We start from the raw sequence: 23,535 nt of genomic DNA on the forward strand, positions 1-23,535 counted from the left end.
AGGGGATGGGGAGGAACAGGGATGGAGGATGCAACTGGGGGGAGCTGAGGGAGGGGACTTCAATCGGGATATAAAATGAATAAATTGTGAAGAAAAAATTAAAATTAAATTTTAAAAAGGGTGAAGTTTCATTTCTAGATTGCGTGTGTAATTTTTTTCTTTATCACAACATCAGATCACAGAATAAGAAGGGAATGATTGGAGGTGGGAGTGGAGAAAACAGCAAGGGCTCTGTTCTTGGAGGTTCTTTAGTTTGGGGAGACATTTTTATTTTTATGTCTAAGAAGCAACAGGGAACCATTGAAGAGTTAATTTTGGACAAAGTATGGTCAAACTAGTATTTTAAAAATGATAAATACACCTATAGACAGACGGCTGGAGGAAGGAAAGAGAGGTTTCTGAAAGACCAGTTGGAGCTGCTGAAGTGCTCCAAGTGAGAAATAACGGCTTTACTCAGTGAAGCATCCCCAAATATCAGCAAATTAGAGGAACATTTTACATGGAGAAACAATAAGACTTGATATTACAGTAGGCTTATATTGTGGCACAGATGACTGTCTTCCATACGAAACAGGAAGAAGACTGTCATGGAGCAGGAGTCCTGTGTTCTGAGTGAACACACTGACTTTGAGCTGTCAGCGAGTGATCATGCTAGACATGCTAATGGACAGCTGGACAGACAGCTCTAGAGTTTAGAAGAACAGGCTGGAAGGTAAAGTGGATTCTTGGAGAGTCTCAGTGTGTGGACTGTAACTGAAGCAGTGTCATGGAAGGACTTGACTAGCTAGAACATACAGGGTAGAGAGGGGAAGGGAGGGGCAAGAGTACATAAAATAAATCCTGGGCAAGTGAAGAGAACATAGAGGCAGCTAGCAGTAGGAATGCAAACCAGCACATCACATTGTATGAAAAGAACATGTAGAAAAGTAAGCAAGCAAACTTAAGAGAATGAAGAGAAAAGAGCCATGTAAGAATTAAAGGAGTATTTTTTTTTTTTTTTTTGAGATGAAAGTCTTCCTTCTCCATTCCTCAGCAGGTCGAGGACAGTGTCCAGATGGAATCTTGTTGAGAATCTTCTACGATACAATCGCTTATTGGCTTAGGAACAAAATCTGTCTGCATCAATTTCATAGCAAGAACAGCAACAACAAGAAAGAACAAGAATGTGTTCCCCTTTCCGCTACTTAGTTTCATCATGGTCCTTTAGGGTTCTTTGCCCAGCATGTAGTGATCTGAGTTATAATAAAGGGTAGTTTGGGCCAGTGAGAAGTCTCAGTGTGTAGAGGTACTTACTGCCAAACCTGATGACTTGGGTTTGATCTCTGTGAGCCACATGGCTGAAGGGGAGAACAGCTACAAGTTGTCCTCAGACTTCCATGAGCATGTTCAGGCTTGAATGTACAAGCACACACGTGCCCTCATATGCACACAAATGCACAGGCATGCATACGCACAAGAATAAATATAAAAATATGTATCTCTTAGAATCCTCAAAAACATTGTATGAATGCTATGTTGTATATTTAAAGATCAGAACGCAGCGGAAGAAAGTTGCCATAGACCATCCCTCTTGGCCTTGATGTGGGTTGAAGACTGGGGAGCAGATAGGAAAAAAATAATCAATTTTGGAGTTTCACTTCTTCCCATTTGTCTTGGGTTTTATTGCTGTGAAGAGACACTGTGACCGATGCAAATCTTGTAAAAGGAAGCATTTAATTCAGGGCTGGCTTAGTGTTTCAGAACTTTAGTCCACTATCATTATAGTGGGAAGCATGGCAGCGTCCTGGAAGACAGGGTGCTGGAGAAGGAGCTGAGAGTTCTGCATCTTGATTCTCAGAAAGCAGAGAGACTGGATATGTTTCACACTGTGTGTAACTTGAGCATTTAAGACCTCAGGGCCCTGCCCCCACAATAAGACATATCTTGTAACAAGCCCACATTTCCTCACATAAGGTCACACCTCCTACCAGTGCCAGGTTCCAGCTGGCCAAGCATCCAAACACATGAGTCTATAGGGGCCAAACCTATTTAAACTACAACATCATTAGAAACAGTTTTGTTCTTGATTGCACCCAAGGCTCAGAGGACTAATTTGGTGATTTTTCAGCCTTGCCTCCCAGCTCTGATTTTGGCATAAGTGGTAAAATTAGCAGAAAGATTTAACTTGGACAGCTTTTGTTCTTAAAAACAAAAACAAAAACAAACAAACAAACAAACAAACAAAAACAGAAAATAGCCAGGCCAGATAATCCTAGGACTCAGAGATGACAGGGTCAGGGGTTTGAGTCCAGCCTGGACTACACAGGAAGATCCTGTCTCAAAACAGCAAGCCAAAATGAGTGAATGAATGAATGGATGAACTAATTATTCAACCAGTCAATCGAAATAGATGTTAAAAGAAGCAAGTGAGTAAACATTGCCCTGTTCACCTCTGTGGGACTAAGCTGCTTGGATCTTTGTGAAGACTGTCCTGTAAATGGCAAAGGTGGTCTTTGTGGCTCCTCTGCCTTCCCCTCTTCCACACGGCCCTGTGGTACAGGGAGAGTAAATACTAACACCCATCTTACCTCACCTTACCCTGGTTTTCTGATTTGGGGGATCATTCCACTAACACAGTCCTGGTGTCGAGAGTTCTCTGGCCTTACATGTCTTCTCACAAACAGGAGTAGAGCCAGGAGGGCAGCTTCCAATGGTTTCCTAAGAAAATCCTGTGCTTTATTAACTTCACAGATAGAACATTTTTGTTAATGTTTTTATAAAGTAAAAAGAAAATCTCGTACTTACCGACAGGCTGAATGGTTTGTGCAAATGCTTGAACGGCTTCAGACCCTCTTTTTGTGTATGTAATCTTTAAGTTGAACCATTCTCTGGTGTAGTGGTGTGGATGGAATGATATCTTTAGATAGATCCTCCACTCTTGCCTCTCAGAGGAGAGCCGAGTGCACGAACCTGTGTGTGAATTACATGGACACAATGTTCCCCTCCTCTTTCTTACCTTTTTCTTCTCCATTTTCTGAATGCCACTTTCCTCTTTGCTGAACTGCATCAAGGAAAATCAAATTTGATTTTCTGTGCATGATTTCTGTCTAGAGAGAAAAAAAGAGAGGAAAAAAACTCCATTAAATCTTACTTTACCTCCTCTTGCAAAAACAATAATGATGCTGACAACCAATAAATGTGATGGCAGTTGTCAAAAAAGAAAATGAGAGCACAGAATTCAAGCATCGCTGAGAAACGCATAACTATTATGAGCATTTATGTAGTTTTAAGACATTTAATCTGTATTTCCGTGTTGCATATGACACATCAATGACATCACTGCCTGAATTATGAACAAAATACACCTTGCTTTTTTTTTTTTTTTTTTTTTTTTGCCTCTTAGCTTTTTGTTTGAGATATCTGAGAACAAAACATTGACTTTGCTGAGGTTTGTAGCACTAAAGGTCACGTAGCCTGTTATTGGTGCGGCCAATGCTACCTGCTTTTGTGGTCACAAATAGTTAAGGATGTGAAAATCAGAGAGGCTTTATAATAAACAAGCAGAAGGACACAGAACAATATGATAAGTCGCAACACAGCAGCCCTGAATTGGGACAGTGCAGGAAATGGCAGAGAGCCATACAAGAATGCAGAAGTAAGAATCCCACCATGCCAGCATCCCAGGTTAATGAGATCTATAAGTCCAGTGTCCAGAGATACTGGCTGCTGCTGCCACTGTTGTTTCTCAGAGACTATGACTCCCTATTTCAAGAAAATAGATACAAAACAACTGTTATTTTCACTTTGGTGTCCTAAACATGGTGTCATGGATGTTTTATTTGGGTTCTTTGTCATGGGAACCAAATCTGAGCCAAGACAAATTACTTAACAACTCAAACTTTGGTTTCTTCTATGGTACCCGTTCTCCTCAGTTCCTCTATGACCTCAAGCAATATGTTCCAGTGTATTTTACTCTAAAATTTCATGAAGAGAGAGTTCTAGAAATTTTAAGGGCTGTGATTATATAGACAAATGTCTGAAAACACATGTCATTTTTCCAACTATAAAAATGAGGACAAACAGGAAGCTCTCAATTTCTTTGGTCTATCTGTGATTTACGTTTAGTAGTTTTTTTTTTTTTTTTTTTTTTTGTTGTTGTTGTTGTTGTTTTTTTCCTGTGGCAATTGCCACTTGCTTTGAGGTCATTGAAATGACCTCCCCATTTGTCTTTCTAAATGAGGATTAATCATCTTCGCCTGTGTCCACTTTCTTGATTATCTTCTTTAGGTGTGTAGATTTCATTATGTTTATCATATCTTGTAGGTCTATATAAACGAGTATATACCATGTTTGTCTTTCTCCTTCTGGGATACTTCACTCAGAATGATCTTTTCTAGATCCCACCACTTGCCTGCAAATTTCACAGGAGTCTACCACAAAAGGCATCTGAAAGACTCTACCTAGCAGTGTTTCAAAGCAGACACTAAGACTCATAACCAAACCCTTAGCAGAGTGCAGGGAATCATATGAAAGAAGGGAAGTTAGTATGATATGGAAAGGATAGGAGCTCTACAAGGACCAAATATATCCGGGTACAGGGTCTTTTCTGAGACTGACACTCAACCAAGGACCATCTATGGATATAACCTAGAACTTCTGCTTGGATGTGGCCTGTGGTAGCTCAGTAACCAAGTAGTTTTCCAAAGGGGAACAAGGACTATTTCTAACATGATCTCAAGGGCAGGCTCTTTGATTCCCCCCCCAGGGGAGGAGCAGTCCTGTTAGGCCACAGAGGAGGACTTTGCAGCCAGCCCTGAAGATACCTGATAAAACAGGGTCAAATGAAAGGGGAGGAGGTCCTCCCCTATCAGTGGACTTGGAAAGGGGCAGGGAGGAGACCAGGGAGGGAGTGTGGGGTTGGGGAGGGAGTGAGGGAGCGGGATACAGCTGGGACACAGAGTTAACAAAATGTAACTAAAAAGAAAAATTAAATTAAAAAAAAAAGAAAAGAAATGACCTCCCCACTCTCCTGGATCCTCTGGATCCCTGAGAGTTTAGCTGTTGATGACAAGTACAAAGGTTTCTGGAAGACTAGTTAGTAATCACTGAGTAATAGTTAAGGCAGTGAAATGTTAGCCTGAGCACAGATCTCCACTGCCTGGTCTATAGCCTCAGTCTTCCAGCATTGCAGTGGGGGCAATCGGTGGCTGAAAGTCAATGCATGGTCTGAAAGGAATCTCTTCCATGTAGCCATACTCTTCAATAACTTGTGAAGGAATAGAACTCAGTCTGGTTACTATGTGATTAGTCCCTACTTCTTGGGTTCATCTTGCTCAAAATCATGTGTCATAAGACTCTCCTTAGTCAATGTTTTGATATCTCTCAATGGCAATAATCTAGGAGCATCTAATAGATGTATAACTGGCAGTCTAACAGATTTATATGAAGACACAATGGCAACTCACTCTAGGCCTAGCAACATATTTCTTTGTAACAAAACTTTTCCTTCCAAAAGTGTATATTACAAAGCCCACTTTTTAAAGGAGATAATTAATAACTTTCCCTCAATAGATGTTTCTGTCTTTCTCATATGATTTCTTGTAGTTGTCAAAATTTTCCTTGGCTAATTCCCACTTTTCCTTCTTTGTTTCTGTTTTCTTTTTCTTTACTTGCTTGTTTTGGTTATTGTTGTTTGTTTGCTTTCTGAGCTAGAACCTTGCTTTGTTACCCACTTGTCTAGGTTGGTCTTGAATTTATGGGATTAAACAATCTTCAGAGTCTCTGATATCTAAGTATTTAATATCACTTTGGGTTCAATTCTCTTCCTTGAACATCCATGTAGATGGAGAACAAAATTATCTGGGGGTGTCTTTAATCCTGTCCACAGAATTATCACTTCTGTGTCTGACCTAGTATTTTCTTCAATACAAGGCAAAACTTCGGACCGTTATTCGTCAGACAATCATTATCTCACTAGCTTCTACCACCCCAAATGCTGAGAATGTCATCAGAAAACATTGGAAGCATACAGCAAAGATTTCTCATTTTTGCCGCAACCTACCTGCTTGATATTGCCACCAATGTAATTGGTCAATGTATTAGTTTATGATTTTTTTTTTAATCCTGTGACAATCCTTTCTGTTGTCACAGGATTAAACATATGGAACTTGTATGGTACAACATGTCATTTTGGGGCAACACGAATCCTTATTCCCGTGCCATAGCCATTTATTCAACGGCTCGTTTAGACTCTTATTTTCTTTGAAGTAAGACCTAAATTTCATATGGAAGGATACATTCTGGTCTTCTTTTATTCATTATGAACAACTTTGTTCCCAGAGCTGTTTGCTGTATGTTCGTTGGGTAGAATTTCTACTGGCCTGCACTACTTGGTCGTGTTCTGGTTTAGTCTTCTTCTTTTTAATTCCCCAGGTTGTGTGATGGAATAAATGAGAGTGAGAGGTATGTAGAACAAAAACCAACCCCATCCTGCTAAACATCTGTGAATCAAATTTTGTTTTTATGTTTTTTCAGGCCTGGCTGTGTTGATCATTCGCTAAGATCTGGGGCCTTTGGAGATTGAAGCTTTGGCCTGCTTGGTCCTTTGTGTTTTTTTCTTTCTTTCTTTCTTTCTTTCTTTCTTTCTTTCTTTCTTTCTTTCTTTCTTTCTTTCTTTCTCTCTCTCTCTCTCTTTCTCTCTTTCTCCTTTCTTTCCTGCCTTTCAATGATTTGAAGGCAGTTGTTCATGGAACACTGTCTAGAAACTGGAGGGCTCAGAATTCAATCAACATATATAAGTAGACAAAAGTCAAAGCTCCATTAACACAAGATTTGTAATTGTTTTTAGAAATCCTAACGGCGAAGCTGGGGAGATGGCTTGGTAAGTGTTTGTAACACTTAAAGGGTACTTAAAGATGGATTCCTGATGCCCATATTGAAGCTGGGCACAGCAGCAAATCACCTGCAACCCCCATTACTGGTGTAGTGCAGACACCACAAAACCTAGTTGAAAATATCAGCTCTGGGGTCTTTGAGAACCTTGTCTCAGAAAACACAGCAAAGAACAACTGAGGAAGACATCTGATGTCAACCACATACATGTGTACACGTCTGTGAGCACTCATTTATACTCATACAGTATACAACACACACACACACACACGAATTCCGACAACCTGTCAACAAATATTTAGACTTAGGAAATGAACATGGCAGATGGCTTAAGTTGTCCCGCATTTCCTCACAGTATCATCGCGTGAAGTCTATGGGCCTCCCAGAAAGGGCCTCTATGGATATGCATGTTTATTTTAATTCAAGATGTTCTGTGGCTTTCTCATATTCTCAAGGAATTCAGATGCCAGCCTTCAATTCATGTACTATTGTTCTAGAGAGATTTTCTTGTCCAGCCTAAGGATGTCCCCTGATCGACTACCCATGATTTTTCAGTTAAAAAAAAAAAAAAAGACAAACTTGTTTATTTTTTTCAAAGTAAAAATTATTATTTGAAACAATTTGTTTTATTTTATACTTTGGAATTGTGTATCCATATGTAATTTTATGTTTATATATATATAGATAATTGTATGTCTATGTGTATAAATGTAGTTAGTTATATATGGCATAAAACTTATCAGTCTGAGATATTAAAAGTATTTGTGTGTACAGATGTAATAAACATTGCACGCATTTTATACACACACTTGCAGACAAACACACACATTTGAAGGTTAAATATTATTTTTTATCCAAAATGTTTCGGGCCAGAAATACTCAGATTTTGGACATGATTTTGTTTTCAATTCTAGAACTTTGACCTGCATCTAGAATGCTTGGCTTATATCTCCTTATATGCATAACGGGCATCTCAGGGCTGAAGTCATTTATGTTTCACATACACCTTACATGCCAAGCCTGATTGTAATTTTATATAATACCTTTAATAATTTTGCGCATAAAAATTCTGTGTGTTAAAGGATATTCACACCGAAGGTCAAGTGTGACATTTTTCATTTTCAGATATTTGGGTGAGGCATGTTCAAACCATATATGTGGCCGAGTCACCAAGAGTGCCCTGAGTTTGAGTCATCTGTAGTTGCCCTGTGAGCTGCTGCTGTGATGCCTTCTGAAGAACTGGGGCCTCTCCTGTGATCCAACTTCTCAGGCACCTTCCTCACTGTTCAAACACCAAAACTGCTGTTTGTGTGTTTCTTCCAGCGTCTGTTTTCGTGTATCAGGCACATACATTTTTGTTACCGTTTTTAAAAAAGTAAAGCAATTTAGGTTGATCCAAGGGTAGGAAAAAAAAAAAAGCTGAGAGAGATTCCCTCGAGCAGGTGGCTCACGGAGGAAAAAACTCACTTCTGTACAATGTTTACATGGGATTTGAACCATACTTTTAGAATGAAAACAGAAGCGATTTGAGCGAACTAACACCGAAATGTTTAACTTGTCCTTGTTTTTGGCTTGTGTTTTTAAAGGCTTGCTGCAATAATGGCTTCTCCCCTGGGCTCTCATTTGCTGTGTCATGGGTGTCAGGCTCCATGTGGAGTTGCTCATGTAAAAACAGCTCTACTTGTCATGAATTAACCGTGTTAAGTCTTGGAAGTGTTTGATGCCCAAAGCGAAGGGACTCTGTATTTGAGGCTCAACTGATAATATGACTTAGTCCTTGTGAATTTCAATCACTTTATGTTTAGTAGTGGGGATAAAGTTAGATAAAATTATGATTGTCAATAAAGCAACACTGTTTATCTTTTGCATACAGAAGGGATACTGATTTTTATTTTGAGTTAATTTTGAATACAGCCACTTTGCTGAAGATGTTTATCAGTAGTAGGAGTTTCCTGGTAGATTTTTTGGGGGTCACTCACGTATACTATCATAACATTTGCAAATAGTGATACTTTGACTTCTTCCTTTCCGATTTGTATCCCCTTGATCTCCTTTAGTCTTATTGCTCTAGCTAGGATTTCCAGTACTATGTTGAAGAGATACAGAGAGAGTGGGCAGCCTTGTCTTATCCCTGTTTTCAGTGGGATTGATTTAAGTTCCTCTCTGTTTAGTTTGATGTTGGCTATAGGCTTGCTGTGTACTGCCTTTACTAAGTTTAGGTATGTGTTTTGTATCCCCAGTCACTCCAAGACTTTAAACATGAAAGGATGTTGGATTTTATCAAATGATTTTTCAGCATCTAAGGAGATGATTCTGTGTTTTTTTTCTTTCAGTTTGTTTATATGGTGGGTTACATTGATGGATTTCTGTATGTTGAACCACCCCTGTGTGCTTATGATGAAGCCTTCTTGGTTGTGTTGGGTGATATATTTGATGTGTTCTTGGATTCAGTTTGTGAGTATTTTATTGAGTATTTTTGCATCAATGTTCATAAAAGAGATTGGTCTGAAATTAAAGGCCACTGCCAACAAAACAAAATGACAGCCTACAGACTAGGAAAAGATTTTCAGCAGGCCTACATCTGACAGAGGGCTTATATCCAGAATATATAAAGAACTCAAGAAATTAAACACCAACAAAACAAATAATCCAATTAAAAACTGGGATACAGAGCTAAACAGAGATTTTTCAACAGAGAAATATCAAATGGTGAAGAAACACTTCAAGAAATTTTCAGTACCTTAGTCATCAGGGAATGCAAATTGAAATGACTCAGACCCATCAGAATCGCTAAGATCAAAAACTCAAGTGACAACATGTGCTAAAGAAGATGTGAAGAAAGTAGAACCCTCCTCCACTGCTGGTGAGAATGTAAACATGTACAACCACTTTGGGAATCAATCTGGTGCTTTCTCAGAAAACTAGGAATAGTGCTACCTCAATACCCAGCCAAACCACTCCTAGGCATATACCCAAGAGAGGCCTAACCATACAAGACATTTGCTCAACTATGTTCATAGCAGCTTTATTTGTAATACCCAGAAACAACCTAGATGTTTCTCATCTGAAGAATGATTACAGAAATTGTGGTAATTTATGCAATGTAATACTATTTAGTATTAAAAACAAGAAAATCATAAAATTTGCAGGCAAATGGATGGAACTAAAAAAGATCATCTTGAGTGAGGTAGCCCAGAAGCAGAAAGACACACATGGTATATACACACTTATAAGTGGATATTAGCAATATAATATAGGATAACATACTAAAATCTACAGACCTAAAGAAGCTAAACAACAAGGAGGACCGTAGGGAAAATGCTTAATTATCATTCAGAAGGGATAACAGGATAGACACCTGAAGTAGGAGAAGACAGGGAACAGGACAGGAGCCTACCATAGACATCCTCTAAAAGACTCCACCAAGCAGGGTATAGAAGCAGATACAGAGACTCACAGCCAAACTTTAGATAGAGCACAGAGAGTCTTATGGAAGAAGGGGGACAAGAGCCCCACAAGGAGACCAACAAAGCCAAAAAAGCTGGGCCCAGTGGGCACTGCAGAGACTGATGCATCAACCAAAGACCTTGCATAGAGAGGAACTAGACCCACCAATTGGCTGTATCCCATAGATAGCTCAGTCTCCTTGTGGGTCCTCTAGTAAGGGGAGAAAGTCTTTGACATGAACTTGCTTCTTGGTCACTTCTCCCTGTTGGGGCGACCTAGCCAACCTACAGAGGAGAGGATCCAGATAGTCCTGATGGGAACTGTTAGTCTAGGGTCAGACAGTAGGGAGGAGGACTTCCCCTATCAGTAGACTAGGAGAGAGGGATAGGGTAGAAAGAGGGAAGGAGGGTGGGACTGGGAGGAGACAAGGGAGGGGACTACAACCGGGATACAAAGTAAATAAATTATAAATAATAATAATAATAATTAAAAAATAGCACAGTTGTGCTAATACATGGCACTGACTACTTCTGTCAATGCCTAATAAATAGGCTGTCATTTAATGCTAATTGTGTGGTAGAGATCGGCATCCTACTGCAACTGATGACAGGTCAGAGCCAACGGTTTTCTGGATCTTGGTTCTTGGTGATACTACTTCATCTCCTTTGTTTGCTGAGTTTATTTGCTGTCTGTATTGATTTTCCAGCTCAGGGTGTCTCATTGGAGCTGGTTTTGAGAACTACATTAAAAATATTCACCAAAAGACACTGATTTTTTTTTTTTTAGGCAAATATGTAACCAAGCTTCTGATGGTCAAATGATGTTTCCCAGTGGTTATTCATCATGACCAGTGCATAATTTTGTGGGCAGTAATATTGGAGATTTGAGCAAAAGAGACAGGACTTGACCTACTATGAGGAAGGGGTCATTGAATCTATTAATTTGTGGGAGCATGTTACACATACAGTCTCTGTGTAGTAATCTTTATAAACAGGACCAACTGTTTTCTACCACCACCTTGTTTTCTCCGTAATTAGGCAGAGAGGCAAACCCTCTTTAGTCTGTGAGTGAATGTTCCCAAATGGAAAGTACCACAAGAAGGTGCTGTCAAATTTTATGACTCAGAAGTGATCCCATACTGTGGTCCGTGTCTGTGATTTCTGAAAAACTTAATTTTAAGCCATTTACTCTGTGATGCTATCAGATTAAAAAGAAAACCCTGCACAGTCAGGACAGAGAACATACTCAACTTTGCCAGCTGTTAACATCATACAAAATTGGTCTACTTGCAAAAGTAAAGAAATTCATGCTGCTACAGTACTACTATCTAAACTACTTATTCTGCCATATTTAATGGCTTTCAATTCTGTATTCTAGCACACTATCTCGCATGTGAGTCATCTCTATTCTCCAGTCTGATCCAGTATCTCAGCTTTTCCTTGTTTTTCATGACCTTGATACTCTCAGAGGCGAAGATACTGGTCAGATATTTCAGATGGTTTTGGATTTTGGTTTGTTTGAGCTGCTCTAATGAGTATCTGGGTGTTTGGGAATTTAGAGATGGGCAAGATACTATGGATGTTGAGTTCTTTCCTCATTGTACCATTTTGGGAAACACATGCTATCAACGTGATCAGTCGGCCTTGGTCACTTGGTTAAGGTAACTCTCTGTCTGGCTTCTCATTGAACAGTTACTTTCCTATAAGCTTCTTTGGGGACATTGGAAACGAAGCATAAAGTAGACTCAGGGGACTAGGAATTAGTTTCCTCCTCTTTGAAGAGAGAAAACCTGCATGCATTATTGGTGATTCTATTAGGAAGACAAATCCCTTTTCCTCCATGTGCTTGTTGGGTCTGTTAATTATATCATTAAGGCTTTTTTTTAAAGTAGATAATAACAACCTCTATGTCATGGGATTGTGGTGTGGATTAATCCATGTAAAGGATCAAAAACGAGCTCTTGGGTTTATGTTCTCATTGCCTTCTTTCCTTTGCCTACAGAAGAAGCTGTGGCAGACACACTAAGAAGAGAGAAAAGAAATTCTATATGTTCTATCTTCAATGGAGTGCTTTAAGAATTAGTGTAGGAAAGGAGAGCATATCCATGTTTTGGAATATGTATTAATTACTATGAAAATAATGTAATTCTCTCCATGATATAAGAATCTCAATGTATCAGTATATTATTACCCTTTGCCAGATGGGTCCCCAAGGGATGGCTCCATGTTGACTGCCAGTAGATTAACTCTCAGCAGATGAAGCCAGGTAAGAGGAAGTCTTGGACTTTGAGCCCATGTGGGTTTCTTTTCCCATTGATGACCATCAAGACAATTTGTTTGCAATCTCTTCACAAATACTAGTATACAAGGAAAGGACACTGGCCGGCATTTGCAAGACAGCTAATCTTATCTCACCTTCAGGATCTGGAAGCTAAATGAACACCTGATGTCTGAAGGAATGTACCATGTAGATGATCTCATTCCAAAACCTTGTGGCCCACACAGTGGTTCTTCTGTTGAGGTTCACCAACATTTTCTGAACGCCTCTTTCTGTCTATACATTCTTTGGCTGTCATTGGTTTTATTCAGTTGTAAGAGCTTCATGGGGATCTGCATCCTGGGGCACGGTGCTGGCAGAGGAGACTGGACAGTGGACGAAGAGGGACAAACAGAATAATCAATGAAGACCATCACCCTGACACCTTATTGAAGGATTCTCTTTTACCCCTCATGGTGACTCTCCACCATGCCACATTTTGCCACAGTGGCAACTCAGAACCAGCAGAATCTATCTTGCTTATTCATTTACTTGTTCCCTGTTTGGCTTTCTTACTAGCATATAAACTCTATGAGGGAGAATAACCTTTCTGTCTTATCATTTCTGTACTCTAGTGCATGAAACAATGGCTATTGCCTAATAGGTCCTCTGTGAATATTAGTTGTATCTGTGATTCATGGCAAGATCTCTTCTTGTTCTGTAGGCCATCTTTCACTGTGTCAATAAGTGTTCAGTGACTATAAGCTATTCTGATGATGATAAATTTTGTTTCAAGTCATACTACAATCTGCAGAGCCCAGTGGTTCTGAAGAACATTATTTTCTGTCAGTCTAGAACATTATTTACTGGCTTTTAACGAGACAGCCAGCTGTGGTGGAGATTAGCAGTGCCGTTTGGAGCCAGGCAGATATAACTCAGTAGCTATGACCCCGTGTAAGGCCATGAGGCACTTTTCAACTGTTTGGCATGTATTCGCAAAAAATTCCAAGAAGGGCGCATGGATGCCATCTTTTACCCTACTGAGAATGGGGCTTTGTAGCCAGAGAAAGAACTGGTCCCCATCCAGTACAGCACTGGGAGATTCCTCAGCTAAACATCAGGAACAGGACTGCATTGTTCTATTTACCCTGTGCCAGGGTTATCTTAACTCCTCAGTTCCCATATCCTCTTGACCCCAATAAGTGCCAAAGGGACAACAACCAATCTTCACATTCTGGGCAGTCTGAGGTCAAATCAGTGACTGATTCCCTTAGAACTCCCTTCTGTGCTCTTCAGCAAATGAAACAATTGTATTCAAGACCGAGCCACCCAAGGATCACTAGCAAGGCACAGTTTTGACGCAGGATTCAATTTTTATTTAACTATCAAAATAAACCCAAAAATCTGGGTATGAAGGCATCTGCATGTAATAGCACTCAGGAGACAGAAACAGCAAGTATGGATCTAGCCTTGGCTACATCATGAGTTTTAAGCCAAGTGATGGTACAGAGCAAGAAATTGTAAAAACAAACAAGATGACCGAACAGGGAAGAACAAACACAGGATTCATGCAGACACTGACTAGAACACTCGCTTTACTTCTCTTTTGGTCTCTGAGTGCTTTGTTGTGGCTACGTGGTGGGATTGGCAGATTCGGGGCCATTCTTAGTGCAGTGGGAAAGGGATCACCTGTGTGTTAGTTAGTTAGTTAGTTAGTTAGTTAGTTAGTTAGTTAGTTAGTTAGTTAGTTAGCTTGCTTGCTTTTTCTTTGTTGCTTCAAATATCTAATAAGAGGTAACCCAAAATTCTAAGGGACACTGCCCATAATTTAGGGGAAGACAGCAATAGGAATGAGGCAGCTGGCCACACTGAAGCCACAGCTATGCAGTCAAGTACTCCAGCCCATAGAATTATGCTCCCCACATTTAGGAGGGATATTCTCACATTATTACACCTAATCTAGATAATCCCTTACAGGCAAGCCTGGAGGCTTGTTTCTTTTGATGATTCTAGCTCCTCTCAAGTTGACAGTAATAACCATTAACAAATATGTATGTGTATTATCTCTCAAATCCATCTTTTCATGGGGTTTCCACTTTTTAGAGAGATGAGATCCACTTGTGCTCTGTCTGGGACAGTGTAGGTCTAGAGTTATTCCTGTTGGTCCCTGAGTATGTGATGCCATAGATCAAAGAGTCTCCTCTCTCAATGCTGAAAACTCACCGGGCAGGGAAATTCCCATCCTCTTCCTGCTCTGTCCATCTCTGTATCTACAAAGACTGACACATGAGCCCATGCAAAACTCTTTGCTAAACAAAAGCAGACATTTCCAGGAGGGAAGAGAAAACATTGCAGCTATTTTAAACCTTTATAACCTCTTTTAGTGAAGGCACAGCTAACATGAGTATAGATGGGAATGTATTGGCAGAGTTGCTCTTTCTAAGAGGTTGAAGAACAAAGTAGCATAAAGGTGCATTTCTGGAAGAAACTCTAGCAACGGTGTTTGTAAGTTCAGTATAGTTTTCAAAAGTAAGACATTTTAATTTCAGGAATCACCCTCTATTCCCATCTCATTATATTATCTGTGGCAAACGCACACACATCCTTTGATTCCTGGGGTTTTGTTATGGCTGTGAGTATCTGTGAGATGAGCAATTGTGCCAAGAATGTATTCAGTTTCAATATGATATGTAGCCTAAACTTTCGGAAATCTATGAAATACATGTTTCAAATAGGGGAATTATCAAAATATTGTTTTATTTGTACGTTTGTGTGTTGGTAAGTTGTTTAACATTTACAATTTGTTGTAAATTCTTCCTGCACTCTAAATAAATGACTACTTATGAACTAATTTAAACATATTGATAACAATTGCAAGAATTAATGATTTTTCTATCATTTTAACCACACATCCATCATGCATTTTGCAAATTCATTCTCCCTGACATTTTCTTGCCCTTTCCACTCTCCAATTTTCCTTTTTTTTTATTATTAATCCCTTCTGGCTTTGAGATTGTCATCAGTATTTCTTTTTGTATTCCACATAGGAGAGAAAGCAAGCAGTATTTGTTTTTGTGTGCTTGGCATATTTTGCTTAACATGATGATTTTTTTACTTCCAACAATTTTTTTTTATGCCACAACATAATCTTTGGTTTGTGCACACGCTCCACATCTTATTTATCTGTTCATCTGATCGTTGGCATGTATGCTGGTACTGTTATAAACACTAGTGTGTTGCTATCCCTGTTATATGCTGATGTCATTTCCTCTGTGTGTGTACCAGGAACTGGTGAGTCTGGACCATGTGGGATTTGTGTGACTGATTTCCTATTCTGTTGTCTAATAAGGACTTCTAAATTGCGGGTCACAAGTCTATAAACTCTCACAACCATGTGTTGTGCTTGGAGCGAGCTCTCTTTCAATAGTGAGCTTGGTCTTTTCTTTTGCCCTTAGCACAGATGTAAACAACACTTCTAAAACTTCAAAGCCTGATGACTGTAACCCACTTGAGGAGGGCCCACTCTTGCCTCTATTTCCAGTCTCTGAGACTTGTCTTGACTTCAGTCAAGTGATCAGTAATCTTGGCTGCTGAAGGTAGAGAGAAATTCAAGAAATGAGTGTAAGAAATGAGCTTCCATTTGAGGCTCCATTACAGTTAAGATTTATGATTCCCATTGCAAGTCTATGTGTGCCTGGGAATGTGGTGGGGTGAGGGTTAGTGCATGTCGAGTTCAGGTGCTTGTGTAGTCTAGAAGGCTGGATCAGATTTCCTAGAGCTAGAGTTACAGGTGATTGTAAACCACCCAATGTGGTTTCTGGGCACTGAACTCAGGTTCTCTGCGAAACTGCATATGCTCTTAGCTGATGAGCCATCTCTCCAGCCTTCATTTGTTTCTCTCACTGAGTGAGAAATAGGAAATCACGAGAAGCAATGGTTTTATTTTATGTTCGCAGGGCTGCAGTGCCGCCCTTAGAGACGGGATGATGGTGTCGTGCTCTTTAGCACTGTTAGCATTCTGCCTGGCTTTGTCTGGGATGGATGTTAGCACGGGCATGGCCTCCTCAAATGATTGCACTGAGATTATGGCCAGCTTAAAGGAGATTTGCTGATGACTCTTCGGCTTAATGCTGCTCATGGCAATTACCTTTGTTTTGAAAGCAATAGAATTGAACGGGCCCATTTTAGATATGTGGTGAAACCCATTCAATTAGCTGAGCACCTGAGCACCTGCTACAAACCAGACACAAGAAAAATATAAATGTATTAGTCTTTTCTTTATTTGTGTCAAACAATTTCAAAAGTTAATTAATGGGCTGGTGAGATTGTTTAGATAGCAATAGCTCTCATTGCTCTTGCGGAAGCCTCAGTTTGAGTTCTCAGCACTCACATAGTGGTTTAAAACCATCCACAACTCCAGGCACATGGAGTACATCACCCTTTTCTGATATCTATGACATCAAACATGCATGCAATGCATAGCATATAGTCAGGCAAAACATTCATGCATAAAATAAAATAAAATAATTTTGAAGTCTTTTGAAGTGATTAAAGAGGGCAAGCATCGAAAGGACACAGACATACATGCAAATTAAATAAAATAAATAAAATAAAAATAAAATGGTTCTTTGATGTTAGACAACACTTTGAATTACAGCTGTTTTAGGTATGGGCTAAGTACTTTAGTAAATTTTTTCCCCCACTGGGTCTAGTCTTCACAATAAGCCTGAAGTGGGTGCCACTGTTATACTTCGGATAAGTCTGTTGGGGTGCATAGAAGGTCCACAGAGTCACATGGCTCAACAGCAGAGTTGTAGTTCAAGGCCAGATCTAATTGCAGATGCTATTGATGCAGCCAACTGCTTTGTATCTCTGATGTCTGTCATTGTATGCCAGGGGTTATCCTCACCGCCCTCCCAGTATCCCATTACCATAAAAGAACAATGAAGGATGGTCTGATGTGATGTGAACTTTAAAGCCACGAAATGGACCTCTTTGGTTATAAGTAGCTTGCACCTGCCAGAAACTGAATCTTTAAAAATCGGCAGGTAATACCAGAGCAAGCAAGACATCAGTGACCCAAGAGGAAGCAGAACAAATTAAAGTGAGCTGGGTGTCTGCCAGGGTGTCTCCCCAAGTTCATTTGATAATGTGTGTCTCAGAACAGAGAGATTAGACATTGCATCTTGGGCAAACAGGAGCTTAGGGTTGGTAAGAAGTCCAGATTTGAAAAGCCCAAAACTCCAAGGGAAAAAAAAAAAACAATATTGCAGAGGAGTGAAGTAAGATTTTAACATGCATTAAAAAGTAGATAAGGGAACATCATCCATCCTATTCCGAGCTTGGTTTATGAGCTTACAAGGTTAAATGCCTTAATAAGAAAACCGAACAAGTATATCATTAGAAAACACATTATCTTCCAACTCTCTCATTAACTTAGGTCTTTCTCAAACTGTTACCAACAAGAACTGATATATAGAGAGGTTAACATCTTACAATGGAGAGAGGATTATTATAAGAATGCGAAGTTGGCTTAACATTTGCAGATCAAGGGGTACAATTTACCAAGTAATGTGAAACCAGGGGCAAATCATGTGCTCATTTCAACAAGTGCATTCAACGTTTCAAAGATTTCACATTCATTTGCAAATGAACTCTAACGTTTTCAATTATTTCGTGTGTATGGCGATTTTGTCTACATGTGAGTCTGTGTATCATGTGATGTCTAATGCCCTGGTCTAATGTCGTGTACCCTGGGGTTTCGTGTTACAGGATGATGAGGCCTCCGTGTGGGTGGTGGGAATTGAACTGGGTCTCCTGGAAGAGCAGGCAGTGCTCTTAACTACTGAACCATCTCTCCATCCCCTTATGAAAAAAACTCTTAACAACAACAACAACAAAAATAAATAAATAAAAAGAAATGTACTTAACATGATTAAGGTTATCTAAAGAACTCCCACTGTTTCTCTAAGACACAATAATGAAACACTGGACTTCCTCCCTAAATATATGAAATAAGAATGTGAATCTCTACTAGTATCATCTTGGGCCAGAGAGGGTCCATGTTATGTAGCCCAGACTGGTTTTGAACTCATGACCCTCTTGCTTCAGCATCTCCAATACTGGGCTTATAGACATGTGCTATTAAGCCTGGCTCACTTGTAATTTTTATCTAATGTTATACTTTGAAAGTATTACTTTATACAATAAGTAAAACAGATAAATGAAAGAAGGATTGAAAAGAAAGAAATAAACTATAATTATTCGTATATTACATATACAAATAATATAGATAAATGATGAGTAAAAATGATCATGCATGGAGAGGACCTAGACCCTTTGCTCAGATGTAGCAGAAACATCTGAGAAATGATGATGAAAACATGATGGTAGCAGGAACACATGGCAGAAGCTGCTCGTTTCACAGCATCCAGGAGGCAGATATGCAGAGGAGGCTGGGCACAAAGCTTGCATTTCAAAGGCATGCACTCAGTGGTTAACTTCCTCTCATCAGACCCCAACTTCTACAGATTCTCTCCCAATAAACCCAGCAAATTAGGGATCTATCACTGGATTATCCAATTGATTACATCAGAGTCCTCTTGATACAGTTATCTCTTAATGATTGGCTCCAGAAACAGAGGGACAAACCTGATCAGGAGTTCAAAATCAGCCTTGGCTACAAAATGAATCCGAGGTCAGCATGAACCATATGAGAGTCTCTAAAAATAAACACGGGCTAAAGAAGTAGTACAGATAGTAGAGGGCTTGCCTAGCATGCAGGAGGTCATAAGTTCGATCCCCAACACTACATACGCTAGGCATGGTGATATGCACCGGATCTCAGCACTCAGAAGATAGAGACCCTGGAATTAAGAAATCAAGGCTACCCTCAACTAGATAGCTAGTTTGAGGTCAGCCTGGGATTCACGAGACTATAAAATAAGATAAAATAAAATAAAATATTAAAATAAAATAAAAGGATTAACAATAGTGTAGCAGAGCAAATATCTAAAGAGTCTATTACAAATTTCAAGTGCTACAAAGCTTCAGTGTTAGAGTGGTATTAATGTAACAATAGACAAACAACCACAGCAACAGAAACCTAGCTAGGATAAATGGGTCAGTTGTAACATTGTAAAATGCCTCCCCTATTCCTAGCATATGGGTCAAAAAAATCCTTGCAGTGTCCAGAATGACAAAAGCCATAGTGGGAGGAAGATGAGAGAACACAATGGAGGTGAATATGATCAAGGTACATGGGACACATGTATGGTAAATTCATAATGAAACTCATTTTATCTAATTATTTATAATTAACATATTCTACCAAAATACACTTTGAAAATGAATCTTTTTGCATGCTAATGAAAAGGCTGGTGGTTGTCATTCTTTGGGTAGCTTCAATATGGGGGATGGTCACAAAAAAGCTCAAGATGTCATTGGGTGGTTAGGACATTCAGCTTCTAGGGAGCGCAGATCAGAGGAGAGCCAAAGTTGGGTTATTCATCCATGACCAATGATGCCTATATCACTGTCATGCCTACAAAATGGAGCCTGTATAAGAACTCAAAAGGACTGTGCCCTGGGTACTTCAAGATAGATGAATGTATGAAATTTGAAGAAGGACACCTGGCTAGAGAAAGCATAGAAACTCCATTCCATGCAGTTCTTCCACCTGTATTTTGATTAAATCCACTATAACATCCTTTAAAACAATTGGGTAGCCATAGGTAAAGTGTTCCCTTGAGTTCTGTGAGCCACTTTATCAAATTACTCAAGCCCAAGGATAGTCTTAGTTGGGTTTATATTGCTGTGATAAAAATCCATGACCAAAACCAACTTGGGGAGAAAGCTTACAATTTATAATTCATCATGGATGGAAGTCAGGGTGGGAACTCAAAGCAGGAGACAAAGCAGAGGTCGTAGGGGAATGCTGCTTACTGACTTGCTTCTCCTGGCTTACTCAGTTTGCTTTCTTATACACCTCAGGATCATCTGCTTAGGGATGGCACCCCTCCCGGTGGGCTGAGCCCTTTCACACCAATAATCAATAGAGAGAGTGTACCACAGGCTTGCTTACAGGCCAATCTTATTGGGATATTTTCTCAATTAATGCTCCTGTTTCTCAGAAGAACAAAACAACAACAACAAAATTAACCAACACAGATAGAGTCATAAGAACCCACAGTTGATGGTTGGTTGGTCCTGTGTTGTGGGTGCATCTGAAGCAGGGCTGTCTTAGGACTTAGGACCTTTACTGTGGGGTCTGATGCTATCTCCAGGTGGATGGTGTCAGCAATGAACTGAATTAGAGGACACAAGCTAGCATCTGCTGCATAACTGCATCATTTCTCTGTATGTGTGTGTGTGTGGGGGGGTAGATCCCGATACAGCCACAGTAGCATTGATAGCTGGAATATGAACATGAGGAAATCTCTTTAATGAGCTTTCTTTCCCACTCAAATCATTCAGAGGGGTCTGGTGTTGCTTAACCTCTTGTCTGCCGTGCTGCACTCTTCTCGTTCGAGGGGTCCACGCTCTTGTGGATGTAAGTAGATATCCCTTCATACTATGACCTATCTAGTGCCACCCTGAATATAAGGCACTGAAAACAGCACTCGGAATCCCTCAGATTGCCTCCAAGACAACTTATCTAGTGGTCTACTGACGCAGAGAGGTGATAAAATGCACTCTTCAAGGCCTCTGGCGAGCCACATTGATGTGTTCCTATTCTTCAGGAATTGGACAGATTTATTTCATTCTGCCAAGTTGTCAGGTAGACCTGAGGACCTCTTTGCAAGCCAGACTGAAAAAAAAATAGAAACAATTTCACATTGACTAAAATAACTCGAGTTTGCAACTTAAGCTTAGAGTCTGAAGAAAAGAAAAATACAGTGAAATTCACCAATATGGATTCATCCTGACTCATAATGAAAGCTCAGTCAAACAGGAGAAGTGCAGAATTGATTTGGTTTTTGAAGACTGCCTTAAGAGGAGGGGAAGAACTGATCTCTTACCCCTTTTTGTACTAGAATATTGCATATTCATATTGGTAAGATGAGTGTTCAGTCACATGGTGTTCAATCCTGATGAGCTTGGCTATTCTAATCACTATTGAATTTTAGTCAATTCACCTGACAGAGATGACTGAATATGTGGCCCAGGAAATTAATTAAACAAATCTCTCCTTCTTGTTTCCCTTCTAAGCTAGTCCATCAGTAGCCATAATTGATTTCTCTGTCATCTTGGGTACAGCCATTTCATGTCTTATTTCATGAAAATTTGATTGTATTGTATACTTATGTCTTGGGGCTTGAATGGAAATGCTCCATAAGTTCATATATTTAAACACTTGGTCTTGGCTGGTGGCATTGGTTTGAAAGAAAGTGAAACCTTCAACAGGTTTCACTTCTGTCCAGCCTTGGAAAAAGGCTGTCAGTGGCAGACCTTAATGTTTATAGCCCGTCTCTCCTCTTTATCCTGGGATTTTTTTAAATTCTAACTTGGGCTTGCACAGGTTTTGTACATACTGCTACATCACTGTGAGTCTTATGGTTAGTGACTGTTATGGTTAACCTCCAATCTCAATCGGGAGTAATCTCTAGGGTGTGCCAGCTTCATCCCTGGGGTACTTACTGATAGAGCAGCAAGCACACTATGTTTGTATTACACACTATGCTATGGCTTCCTCTGTGTTTTCCATGCTCCCTTAACAGGTAGTGAATTCCCTTCAATGTGGGAATTCATCTTGTTTACACTCGACCCCTAGTACCTAAGTACATTGGTTTAGTAGTTGAAAATGGATGTGAAAACATTTAACAAGATGGATGAAAAACAAAGACAAATTTCTTCAGATAGAGAGACAAGATCTGGCAGTCAAGAAATGCAACAATGGTGGTTTTAAAGGCTTTGCTTGTTTCTTTCTGTTATAGGTGTTCTAGCTCAGCTATCCCTGGTCAGCGCTGATCCACACGGCCACACAGGGATCACAATTTCCTCATGCATGACTCCTCCTTTCCTACAGCATCTTTTTAGTGAATGCTGACACTCCTCTGCAAGTCATTGCAGGGAGAAAGAGCTCAGAGACTTGCTTCACTGAGATGCAGTTCAAGGGCCCAGAGGCTACTTAACAGTAGTGTTCACGTCCCAGAGGAGACAAAGTCAGATGACACAGATGGGTGCAAAGGAATCTGGTAAATATAATGTAATATCCTCCCCAGAGGGCCTGGTTCATCCCCTGGTCTCTACTCTGGAAATCCCTAACCCAGACTTCCTTGCTCCTTGGATGTAGGTGGGGCTGTCCATTGGAGATCAGGAGCAGGAGAGAAGGATGTGAAGCTGTTTCCTTTTCTACTTTACCTGTGTTTCCTCCATCTCTTTTTCTCCATTGTCCTGGATCTCTCACCCCATACCCACAAAGGTGTTGGTTTGATGGCCTATGAAAACATTGTCTCCTTTTATCAATTTCACTCTAGAGATGCGAGTACTTGTCTGCTGTGAGTGGTGTCTGCATTACCTCACTTCATGTTTGCCAATTCAGGTAGTCAATCTCTTCTGAAACCAGTTCCCCATGTTAATCCCCTCTCTTTAAATACTTAAAATGTGTTAGATGGCTCAGTCAGTAAAGGTGCTTATGGTCACTCCAGATAATTTGTGTGCAATTATCTGGATTGTGTGCAGAATGCACATAGTGGAAGGAGAGAACCAATTCCCATAAGTTGTGTTCTGACTTCCACATGAACACCACTGTGCTGGTTATCTTTTATATCACTTGACATGAACTAGAGTCATCTTTGAAGAGGGAATCTTATTTGATAAAATACCCTCACTAGGTTGGCTTGGAGAGTGTTTTCTTGATTTATGATTGATGTGAGAAGGCCCAGGTCACTGTGGGCAGTGTTATACTTGGGCTGGTGATCCTAGTTAGTATAAGAAAGCAGGCTGAGTAAGACAAAGGAG

This window comes from Psammomys obesus, unplaced genomic scaffold (assembly GCF_907164565.1).
Source record: "Psammomys obesus unplaced genomic scaffold, mPsaObe1.curated_primary_1811, whole genome shotgun sequence".
In the NCBI taxonomy this organism is placed as follows: Eukaryota; Metazoa; Chordata; class Mammalia; order Rodentia; family Muridae; genus Psammomys; species Psammomys obesus.